Source organism: Clarias gariepinus, chromosome 7, assembly GCF_024256425.1.
Source record: "Clarias gariepinus isolate MV-2021 ecotype Netherlands chromosome 7, CGAR_prim_01v2, whole genome shotgun sequence".
In the NCBI taxonomy this organism is placed as follows: domain Eukaryota; kingdom Metazoa; phylum Chordata; class Actinopteri; order Siluriformes; family Clariidae; genus Clarias; species Clarias gariepinus.
In genome coordinates, this window is record NC_071106.1 from 32,009,044 (window position 1) to 32,021,841 (window position 12,798).

The following is a 12,798-nucleotide window of genomic DNA, read 5'->3' on the forward strand; positions in this document are numbered from 1 at the left end:
TCGAGCCATGCTGGCTGAATTACGGGAAATTGTTCACTCAGAAGGAAAATGATGGTCAGTGACACACTGCTGCCAGCCTGAAGGCAGAGAAAACACCATGGCAGGACACAGCAGGAGGTACATAGTGCTTGTTTATATAACCCGAAAAGAGTGAGAGACAGGATCGGAGTGCATCAAAGACATGCGGGCACATATTGGATTTCCGGCCTGAAACAGAAGCATGGTGGAGCAAGCCCTTGAGAATGACCTGCACTTTACCTTTTTGTGTAATGTATGAAATTGCGAACGTGAAGCACCTTTTTTAAATCTTTTCTTTACTTAAGAAGAATTTTTGAGCAGGAACCAGCAAAGCATCTGCCAGGAAGTGCACTCCTATCTCTAACTCTAACTCCCGTCACTATAATTATGAAAATTCAATCCAAGTCAAGTTAACTGACCTAATAAGTTTATCCCAAATCAGGGTATCCATGGTCACAATGTGGGTAGTGTTGCTTCTTGACAGCTCCAGGATCCCTAGATCACTCCTGAGCTCTGTTTAATGTAGATATCCACTTTTTTTTTCTCTCCTTCTGCATTTCCTCTGGGTTTTTTTCTAGTTTCCTCCCACCTCCCACATCCCTGCCAGTAGGTGCTTCGGTTACTGTCTATATTGCCCTAGGCGTGAATGAATGTGTGAATCAGTGTTTGCATTCTTCTGTGGATAAAATCTGCCTGTATTCATGGCCAGTATTCATCCGAGAGGCTCAGAAACCACTTTTTTTTACATGTTAAAAATAAAAGAACCTAAAAAAAAACAGCAGAAATCTACGTATGATTGCAAAATGTAACATAAACAGTAACCCAAGCTCCGGATTAACCCACCAGACCTTGGATTTACACCACTGTGCCTCCCACACAATGCATATTGACATTGCAAATAGCTTATTGATGTGTTGCTATCATTGATCCAAACAGATTACCAGCTTATAAGATCTTTATTTAGCGTTCTGGTAAATTGTAGCTAATTGTGCATCGCTGAGATCTTAGAAAAAACAGCTCACTTGGTTCTATTTATTCTGTTCTATTTACTGTATTCTGTTTTGACAGTAAGTCAGGTTTTTTATGTTTTTTTTTTTTTTCACTTCTTTAGCTTAAAAAGGGTGCAGTGGTAAAATTAAAAGATCTTTACAACATCTATAGATCATTTCAAGTAAATATTTATAATTACAGGAAATAATGCTGAACATATTTGTTGACAGTAAACATAATACAAAAGAACAGTGCTCTAGGGATCTCTTTTGAAATGTGATTAATAGCTTGATTTATTGTTAGAATACCCACTTTAAAATTCAGATCTTGTGGTTCAGTTGTTGGATGGTCCCTCAGACCAGAAATAACTTTAGTTTTAAAAATTAAAGTGTATTGATTTTCAAAAACATGGCACATTGAAACAGAATAAATGGAATACTAACTAATAATAATTAGTTAATTAGTTAATTAAGTTAATAAATAACTTCAGGATCCAGTGCATCAGTTATGTGTGTCTAATTCTATAAAATGCATGTATTATTATTATTATTATTATTATTATTATTATTATTATTATTATGTTGCATAATGTGAGCAGAGTGTAGCAGTGTCTAAGACATATTTTAAAAGCAAGGTCAATGTAAGCTGCATGTTTTCATCATGCCTGCATAATGAGTTCATTTTTAAAAATAACAAACTAATCAGCTACAGTAGCTAGCTAACTCTGCTATACACACACAGCATTTTTCCTAGCATCAAATCATAATAGCAGATAATAGTTTGACTTGCTCCAACCTCACCATACACAGCCCAGATACTTTTTATGTCATAAGAACAAATATTGTCCACTTTTCATTCAAAAATAAAAAAGTACTGTAAGTGTTCAAAATACAATCTGTGAAATGGTTTCTCACATTCTTCTTGTAAGGAGGAAGTAATGAATATTGTCTTTTTAATGGAATGGAAGTGGGTTTTTTTTTTTTTTTCCTATTTACAATGCAAATTCCCCAAGCATTTAAGTGATCTGCCTTCATAATTTTTTACCCTATTTAATTTATTTTTTTATAAGGTTGACAGTTCAGCATTACACATACCCATGATTTAATAATGTGTTGGAGGTTTCCTAACCCAATTCCACTTATTTTTAATTTTTCCACTTATCAGATCTTTTCAGTTGTGTGGTTTTTTGGATTGATGCTGACTAATATCATGACATATTGGGAATGTCAGCAGTGAATCAACAAGACCTCTGGTGTATGCTGTGGTCTCTGGCACCTGGACATTGGCCTCCATGGATCCATGCATCGTTCAGATTGGGATCTGGAGAGTTTGAAGGTCTGTTCGATGGCCTTGAGCTCTTGTCTGCCAGGCCTTGTGCACAGCTCACAGTGGCACCAGGTGTTCTGGTGTCTTTCTATCATGGCCAGCATTGGCATTTTTTGGCACAATATGCTGTATTGGCTTTTTTGTGGGATAGGACCAGACAGCTTAGCCTTTGCTCCACACAAGCATAAATGAGTATCGGGTGTCCATGATCCTGTCACCAATTTACCTTTTATATAATCATCAATATTAATGCATTAATGTTTTATGGTGTTAATATTATGCCTGTACTGTATATTCCACAAAAGTTATTCACTAAATGCTGGAGACATTTTTCATTCTTAAGATGAAGATAATTAAATCAAATCAAATACAATGCAATTACAAGAGGATGGATGATACACTTGATGAATGCATCATCATTCCACTCAAACTGCAGTCTGTCATTATGAACAGTTTTCAGGTAATTGTAAAATGAGTCTATTACAAATGCTTCTTCAAGGGTGGAATATGGATACACATGGTTCCACTCTTTTCTATCTATTCTAAATGTCATAATATAACCATTCTTTTTTTGGATTCCCTTTTTTCTACATAGAGTGGTGTAAGGAATCTGTCTCTTACCTGTTCTCTATACTGATTATCCTGTTCAGGGTTGGAGCCTATCCCAGGGCACTCGGGGCACAAACCGAGGTGCGATCTCGATGTGGTTCCATTCCATCTCTGGGCAAAGCAGTACACACCCTCACTCACACATTACAGGCAATTTGGAAAGCCAAATTAGCCTATTCTGCATGTCTTTGGATTGTGTAAGTAAACCAGAGGTATAGTAATATCTCTGGGATTTTATTTGACAAAATCAATCATTTTTCCATTTGTACACATCTGAAAACACGGCCCTGAATTTTTTTAAAAATAAAATGCCCAGTGGAAATAACTCATGATAAAGATGTTACATCCAGATAGAAATGAGTTGTGCTTTTTCTTCACTATCAAGACACACCAAGAAGCACTTCAATTGAATTAATTAATCACACACCAAAAGTAAACCAATAAGGATGTTTAAAATGACTATAAAAGTCATGCTTAAATGTTTACATCTACAGTATGTTAGTAAAAACAGATGTACAGTATGTATTACACATTCAATTTATTAAGCAATGACCATGTACTGTACTGTACTGTATACAGTATGTATCACACATGGTCTGGAAATATTATCCCACCAAATAAAACCTATGCCGCCTCTCTGACATTGTCTCACATCAGGTACTTTGGAAGTGCAGTGTAGTTCTCAGCTCAGAAGCAAACAAGAAATAAGTAGAAGTAATAATTGTTGATTTTACAGCTGTTGACCTAATAAAGACTTTTTCCCAGATGGGCTTGGGCATGATTGATTGAGTTTTTTTTTTTTCTTCTTCTTCTATGAGTGGCTAAAGGGAAAACAGAGCAGTTTCCTGATATAACCTTGGTAATCCCCATCAGCTAGTCTGCCTTTGTGCAGTTATGAAACGAAAGAACAGTTTAACAGTAGTTTTTATAAAGGACATTTTTCATCTTATTTGTCGTTCTCTGTTGTTGGTGTTAACGAGGTCTACTATATCTGTCTGAAATGTGTGGGCCATAATTCACTGATAACTATTTACTAAAGTCGTAAAAATAATAGACTTTTTTACTCAGTCTGTTAGTCTGGGCTGAGATTTAAAATCAGACCTCACTGTCAGGTCACAGGTATGGGGATGCATGGAAACAAAACATCTTTACTTGTTTGACGAGAAATAATTGTTTGCAACAATTTATTTTTACCATTCTGCAGGTATTAGGAGTGAAACATTAATGACTATAAATAATCTAAATTAAGTAATAACACTTCAATATGACAACTATTCAGTATAACAGCATTACTTTGAGTGTAATATGGCTTTTATGCTACAAACACCACTTATTATCAACAAATTAGACATTTTTTTGTTATTTAATCAGTTAATATTATCAAATATCCTTCCAAAACTGGTGGAACGAACTAACCAAGATTGGCAGAGCTGGTAACTAACAGTTAGCGAGCAATAGCTACAGTAGTGTAAATAACGCGGGTGAAGGAATACTTTACATTTTCACTTATTCTGCTTTGGAATATTAGCTAACTTCCAGGTTGCAGGCTTGAATCCCAGATGGAAATGGAAAGCTAGTGTGCTAGGGTGTACAATCCCTTGTTCCACACACCAAGTAGTGCTCTTGATCAGGGGTTAGAGAGGTATTTGGAAATCAGCCTTGTGTTAGTTAGTTAGTTTGGCAGCTCAGAGCAACACAGACAGTTCAGAGGTCGTTCAGAATGACTTAGAAGCCTATTAATAAGGAGACATGAAGTAAAACATCTATCTGAAAGTCCATCTATGACTTATTCCTGGTAGTGTGGACTGTACCGATCTTTTTACTCATGTTATCTCTTGGTTGTATAACTGATAAGATTATTTCATCATCTAGTTTGGTAGCAGTAAGGATTGGTTGCTATTTAAAAATATTCCAATAAACACAATTCTACAGAAGGCAGCACAGTGGTGTAGTGGTTATCACTGTCACCTTGCACCGCCAGAGTCAGAATCCGATTCCCAGCCAGGTTCGAATTCTCGCCTCTTGTGTGCATGAAGTTTGCATGTTCTTTCTGTGCTTGGAGGGTTGTACTTTGGTTTCCTCCCACAGGTCAAAAACATACAGGTTAGGTTAATTGGCGTTCCCAAAAAATTGCCCATAGTGTGTTTATGTGTGTGTGTGCCCTGCGATGGATTGTAACCTTGTCCAGGGTGTATCCCGCCTTGTGCCCTAAGTTTCCTGGGATAGGCTACAGGCCAATCGCTACCCTGAATACAGGTTTAAGCAATATAGACAATGAGTAAGTGAGTGACAATACTATGCTATGAGTCATTTGTTTTTTTCCTACTCAGACCATGCATAAACCATACAAAAACAATAAAAAAAATCACACAAATCTGGCTAACAAAGCTATAATTTTTTTTCAATAACCCTCCAGTTCTCTTTATAAACAAGACTCAGAACTCAGAACAGAACTTACCTTCACAATCGAATCTTCCACCACATTTTTTCTTTCATTTGCTTTGTTTTCTTGTTTTGTACAAAATAGTGAAAATAGACAACCACAGCCAACTTTCACATTAATTTTGGTGAGAAAAAATGTGTTAAGGTAACAGGTAGGTGTACTTTGCCTGGGATCATGTCAGATGAAAAACTGTGTACGGTGTAAACGCTGTCTGCAAGTGCTCATGCAGTGTGCACATAAAACAACAGATTGCATGTGATAACACGTATGTATTTGAGATTTTGAAAGCTCTGTAGTATCACCTAAGCGTTTATGTTATTGTTTTCTTAGTTTAAAAAACTGCTGCATAAACGCAGAATTTTATTTATATTACACAAAACAGCTCTGCAGATATCGGAATATACACTGCCTGGCCGACAAAAGTCATACACTTTAGGATTTTATTAGCCCCCCTTTAGCTTTGACACAATGTGATAGCCAATTCATGTGTGAAAATCATTTCTTATTTTCACAGAACCACTCTGTCACAATTCGAATCCTGATATGATAGTTTCAACATGCAAGAAAAACAAAATGCATTGTTGGGATAACCTGGTCAGTACATTCAGGTCATCAGCTGACTTATATACTGCCATATAACGTTGCTGGGTCTAGACCAGACCAGCTGAAGCAACTGAAGCAGACCATAACACATTGTACACTGGGCACTATGCATGATACTGTAGATGCATCCCTTTATGTACTTTCCTTGTTTCCCTGATGTCCCCATTGCTCTGAAATACAGTCAATCTGGACTCAGTCCATTTGACTACACTCATTTGAACACTTCATAAGGATTAACTAGATAAATAACAGGTTTTACGTACAAATTCTTTGGGTTCCCAGAAAGGGTACCATTGAATGTAACATATACATATATTTGACCACAGATTATTATTATTATTATTATTATTATTATTATTATTAATAGTAGTAGTAGTAAGGGTATAGTTTAATCTTTAATTTTATTAAATGCAACTTTGTCCTTGATTATCTACAGCCTCACAAGAATGTGTCTGTCCTGAAAGTGGCACAGTACAACTTATGGTAGTTTACTTCTATGGAGGTTTATTTATGTCCTGGAAACCTTCTCTCTCTTTGCATCTTCTTTGCATATTCCCTTTTTCTGAAATGCATCAGATCTGGCTGTGGTTGATATATAATGGCTCATTTTAAGCATAAAATGTATTTAAAACACCTACTTTCTGTTCTCTCCATGTGGCTTCTTTTCATCCTGCTGATCAAAGCCAGAGATGCTTCAGATAGACAATGATCCAAAATGTAGTCGACACAGCATGGAGAGCTCAGGAAGCCTCTTCAATGTTAGACTCTGATAAAAAGGTGTCTGGTGACACATGCTCCACCATGATTTCCATTATCTTATTCTCACTGTGGCCATGCTTTATTATTTAACTCCTACATAAATAGACAAAAGAACATGAAGGGGGACGTCATGGATTCGAGGCTCTGTTCAAATACGACTAAGCGATAACATAACCTTGGTTAGGCATGACGATTTCACATTTATGGACAATAAACCACTCTTTGTTTTAACTTAATTCCTTACAGAGAAATTGGAACATTTAGGACAATAGGAAAATAAACAATGCACAGCTCTTGAAGCCGTTCAAAGCCACCGTTTATATGCATCTTATATATCAGTATATACAGTACACATTATTTGCCATATGTTTACATGGCACATTTACACTTTTATGTTGGTACTCTTTGAGTGACACCTAGATTTTGATGCATTTATTTTAATAACTTTAAGCATTCTACGAATATGAAATAAAAATGAATCCATATCAAGTCTATGGCAGTATAAAAATCTTAGCAAGATAATGTATTTAGCTAATGTTTATCCAGTAAAGCATCTTTGTTTGATAGTCCAGCTGTGTGAATTGGGCCATTGTGACATGGAGCTGTGGGCTGTGAAATGCATCAGGGAATATCCAGCTGCGAAAATGTTGTTCCCACAGCAAAAGCACAAATACGCCCTTAAAATAAACGAAACCTATAATGCCAGCCAGATGATATTTATCTACATTATTTGATGAAGATCTCTTATTCCATGTGATCTCCAACTGTTCAGGTTTCTTTTGCCACTGTGTTCAACCTTATAGACTGCACACTAGGAATGTCACTGATATTGTGATGAATGAAAGGGTGCTGTGTGTCTACAGCTAATGCAGTGATCATGTAAACTTCTTTATAGACACTTTTTTATATGTCGATGCTGATTTGACAGTTTATTAGGTACACGGGAATAGAGTAAATAGACAATTACTGTTGCTAATTTTCGAGACCTTGTTGGTTGACCTTGTTGGTGGACTGTTTTATTCCCTTTTTTCACAGCCCTATTAAATGCTCAATTTTAATTGGTCAGAAAATGTTTATTAATTTTCTATAACAGCAGCTCTAACAACAGTCCCATCTTTGAAGCAAATCACAAGTTTATATTAATGCACCATAATAACAATTATTTAAGCCATATAATAATAATAATAATAATAATAATAATAATATACTATACTGTTGCTTTTTAGTACCATCTCACAAAAGAAGATGATCAGAACATTGTAATAACAGGGCACTTGATAACGTAATTTTTTTTTTTTACTAACTACAATAAAGGAGAAAAAAAGAGAAGCTTATAAGTGAACAACAGTTCAGTACAGCTATGATAATATAGACTTGTTTCACACTTTTTATACAACATTACACATAAAACTGTAAGCATAAAAAATACAACAGTAATTAACTTTGGGATAGGAACTGTAACTCTTCCCCATAACAGCACATTAGATTGGGTTTTATTTCTTATTTAGGTTTTGCAACCTTTATCGATTAATCAGTGTCAAATTTCAACAAAAGAGGCATTTTAGGTTGGAAAAATGCATTAAATATAATTTGTACTTTGATGTCATGTGTGTCTGGATAATCAACTTTTGGTTTGACCTCAAAAGGCATTTTGGGGGTGCAAAACAGAGAAACCTGGATTCTACCTCATTCTTGTTCTTATGACTTCTACAACTATATTTCATTTGCACCTCCTCAATCACTGCTGATGACATGTTACTAATGCATTAGCATTAGCACTAAAAAAATCACTTACTCATCATTTGTAGCACTTTATTCTGTATTCAGGGGCTATATTAAGTATATTTTCACTAGCTAAGATGGCATTTTTTTCATAATGCGTTCATACCCATTTCCTACAGAACTGACCTTTATGATAGGTGAATGCAGGGGGGGTTGTCTATATCTATAAATAGATGCTCTGCTGGATAGATCATTAGGTCAGCAACAGCTAAAGGTCTTGACTTCTTTCCAGGTTTCTGCAAATGTGCCTTCAGGGAATGTTGCATTTATAAAAAATATAATTTTTGCAAAAGCTGGTTTGTTAATATTGGGGGCGGGAATTAAACATCATGAACCGATCTGGGGTGCGTTTCCCGTACAACGATGTAGCTCTTTACTTAACCACCATTGTACGATGCAACGTTGAAGAAAATAACTAACTAGTCACGACTGTTTCCCAACACCATAGTACCTGTGTCACACTTCCATTGTTAGAACCATGTTGGTTTAATCTGTTGTTGTTCTTCTTCTTCTTCGATACAATGGCGGAGTAGTGCCATAGGCACATATCGCCCCCTACTGTTAAGTGTTTTTTCTCTCTCTTCGGCTCGCACTCAATGCGCTTTCGCAATGACATTACGTAGAAGTGGTGTAATAATGTCACGAACGCAACATTCATTATTTGTACAATAAAACTTATATAGGCATACACAGTTTAAATGTGCTCTTTTCAGATAACAAAGTCTATAACTTTTAGTTATATTTCATTTGAACTCATTTTTATTTGGTATTGATACATAGGTACAATTAAAATAAAAAGAAATTATGGGTTTTGAAAATGCTGGGATTGTGTTGTGAACACCTGTTACCTATTTTGCTCAAGATCATTTCCTAGAAGTCCTTTTACATAAAGCCATGTTTTAATGAGAGTTGATGTGAAAAAATGACACGGAAACCAAAATTTACTACAAAAGAGCTTGCAGTTCTTTTGGAGGAGGTGGGAAACAATCAAATCTTGCTTTTCTCCAAATTAAAAAACACAGTTACAAATTCTGAAAAAAAAAAAAAAAAACATGGAATGAAATCGCACAAAAAAAAAAAAAATGCTTCTGGAAATGGGTATGAGAGAAGCCCAGAGGAAGTCAGAAACAAGTGGAGGGACTTTGCAAGTGTGACCAAACAAGCAAGTCCAGTGGTGGCCTGAAACCGAACCCCTCCAAAAGCTGCCATGTAATTGTAGTTACTGCAATTCTCCACAACATTGCAGTCAAGAAAAATGTCCCGCTTTTTGATGAGGAAGAGGGGGTCTTTCTGGTGCTGCTGTGAATGAGGAAGATGGCACTTCTGATGAGGATATATAATTTTTTTTAAACCTATGAATAGTCCATATTCTACTTCTACTTCTGAGAGCACAACAAAAAAACTCACAAAAAAAACTCACTTAAAAACTCACCTTTTCTTCGCACAAACGAAACGAAGGCTGTGTTCCAACCGGAACATAAATAATGCTTTCGTAGGGCACTTCGAAGGGAGAATAATTGCGATGGTATCGCTGTTATATCGTTTCAAAGTGAATTTGTAATTAAAATAACCGAAAAATGAATAACCTAATATCTAAGCACCAAAACATTAAGTTTTTCAAATCGCTCAAAGTCGTTGGGAAATATTTAGAAACTTATAGTGCGTAGGGTCATGAACTGTGGATAGAACACACCCAGCCGCGGCAAGGAACTATGCTTCTAACCACAGGTCGAAGGCTGTAGTTCCAACCACGTAAGTTTGCGACGCTGTTTGCGAATGTTTGTTTGAACTATGGTTTCGAGAAACACCGAATTGTTGAACTATGTTGGTAACGACGGAACTTGCGACCATAGTTGGCTAACGATGCTTTTGGGAAACGCACCCCTGATTATTTAAAGAAATATTCTGTTCATTTTGTAGTGTCTTACTACAAAAACAAGAATTATATCTAAAAATTAATTCCTTAACATGTTAAACACTGCACACCTGTATTATTTGAAATTTATTTGAGTTTACTTGCTTGCACAGTAAATGTCTTTGGCTTTGGGATATCTCACAGCTAAACCAACAGATAAAATCTAGGAGACCACACATCTGCTTTCATAAAGTCCAAAGAACTGCCATGGGGCTTTAAGATGAAGTTTTTAGGAGAAAAAAAACATGGTTCATTAAAACATAGCTTTGAATCTCATTTGTACTGTTAAATTCCTTTTTTCTTTTCCCCCTTTGTCCTAGGGGAGCCACAAGATCTAGCACAGGTTTTATGCAAGATGGCCTTCCCCTCCCATTTTCTAAAACAGGTTGGGACCAGCAGTGCATGTAGTGGCTGGGTTGTATGGGGCATAGCGTTAAGGATCTTGCCCAAGGATTCAACAGTGGTGACCTGGTGGATGGCAGTGTTCGAACTCCTGACCCTATGATCAGCTACCTAGAGCCTTAACTGCCTGAGCCACCAATGCCTTAGGGAAATTCCTTGTGCAAAGTGCAGATACTCCTGACATCAGGCCATACTGAGTGCTTTAGCATGAAGGGCAGGATTTGCAGAGATGTTTCTGATCGCCAGGTGCAACACTAAAGAAGTAACAAATCCTACCGATTGAAACAGTAGAGTTTGTGCAGACATCAACAATATCAAAGTCTCTACAGAACCAGCCTCTGTGGCAGAGTGACCAGAAGGAATATGTTGGAAAACCAAAAGCTTTTGGAAAAATATTTTGTGGTCTGATGGGACTTAAGTTAAAGCATGCCACTAAACAAACACAGCACAACACCCAGGTAATCAGGAAGTACAGTACAAAGAAATTGTTAAAAAAAAACCTGTCTCAGCCAGAGCTCTGCTTTTTAAATGAATATGTTACAACATGACTTTTTTTTTCAGTACTATGTTTTCAATATGTGTAGGGGTGAGGATTGTGCAATATAAAGTTATGTATCCTTTTCAGCATAACTTAATATAATGGACTGAATTTTATTTTATTACAGTTTGACAGCAAAAAAATATATATGTAAAAAGGGTTCAATTGGGAAACATATACTGTAGAACAAATACATACAGTATAATCACATAATTCTATGGTTGTTTCCCACTTGTTTCTATGACCAAAACATAATAGTAATATCTGCATTTTGTAAGTTCTATATTTTTGCAATATGATTCACATTTTCTGGGAGCAGTTAAAAATGTTTTAAAAGTAATGATAACTTTAGTTCTACCGGACATATCTGAAAACATAAATGCACAGTTTGATTTCTGAATCCTCCCAAATGACACACACTGGTCCTCTATATAAGCAATTATTATTATTATTATTATTATTATTATTATTATTATTGTTGTAGTAGTAGGAGGAGTAGTAGTATTAATGAATTGATTTATTTTTTTTTATTTGTCATTGACCAATGCTGGGATTTAAGGGGTTAAAAACCTAGGTTTCTGTTTGGAAGTTCAAACCTTTACTCAAATCCATCAATTTTCACTTTGAGTTAAAAATCATTTAACAAAACTAATTATAATCTTTAGTCTTTTCTATTAAAATTATTTAGAGGACATCTGATATTTCATGTAATTTTATTTCTGTAGAGACTCAGTTCAAAAAGAGTAGCCTTTCCTGGCCTGACCTGAACTGTTGGAATTCTGAATTATAAATGAAAAAAAAAAAAAAAAAAAACAACCAGCATGATCATGCAAGATTTGTATGAGAATTGTTCGAAATTCTGATTTCAGAAATGCTTTATATCAACATTGACGTACTCAAGTGGAAAAGTCACTGGAACTCACATTGAGCTGGTTAGCATTACAGTTCATTCCTATATTTCATAAGCAGGATTGTAGGTCTTAAATCTGATCCTGGACATGAGACTCGAAACATTTCTTGGCCTTGTTTTAGTCTTGGAGACTGATCTCAACTGAGGGTTTTTAAAAAAAGAATTTTTAATAAGACGTAATTTCTGATGTAATTTTAAAAAACAGCATGACTATTGGGTTACATATTAAAACCATTAGCAAAGCTAGAAGGCTCAGTCTTGATTTTGACATGGTTATATTGGACTGTAACTAAATATACACTGAATATTCACATAAAAATATTGCAATTCATACTTAATTCTCTAACTTAATTCCCCCTGAAGACTCTGCCTTCACTTGATCTAGTTTAGTCTTTACCTTGGGCTTGTCTTATAATTGACAATGCTGCAGCCCTACATAAACAGTAGTCTAATACTAAATATTGAGAGTTGCAGTTTGGAGAGGAATGATGTATGAAACACTG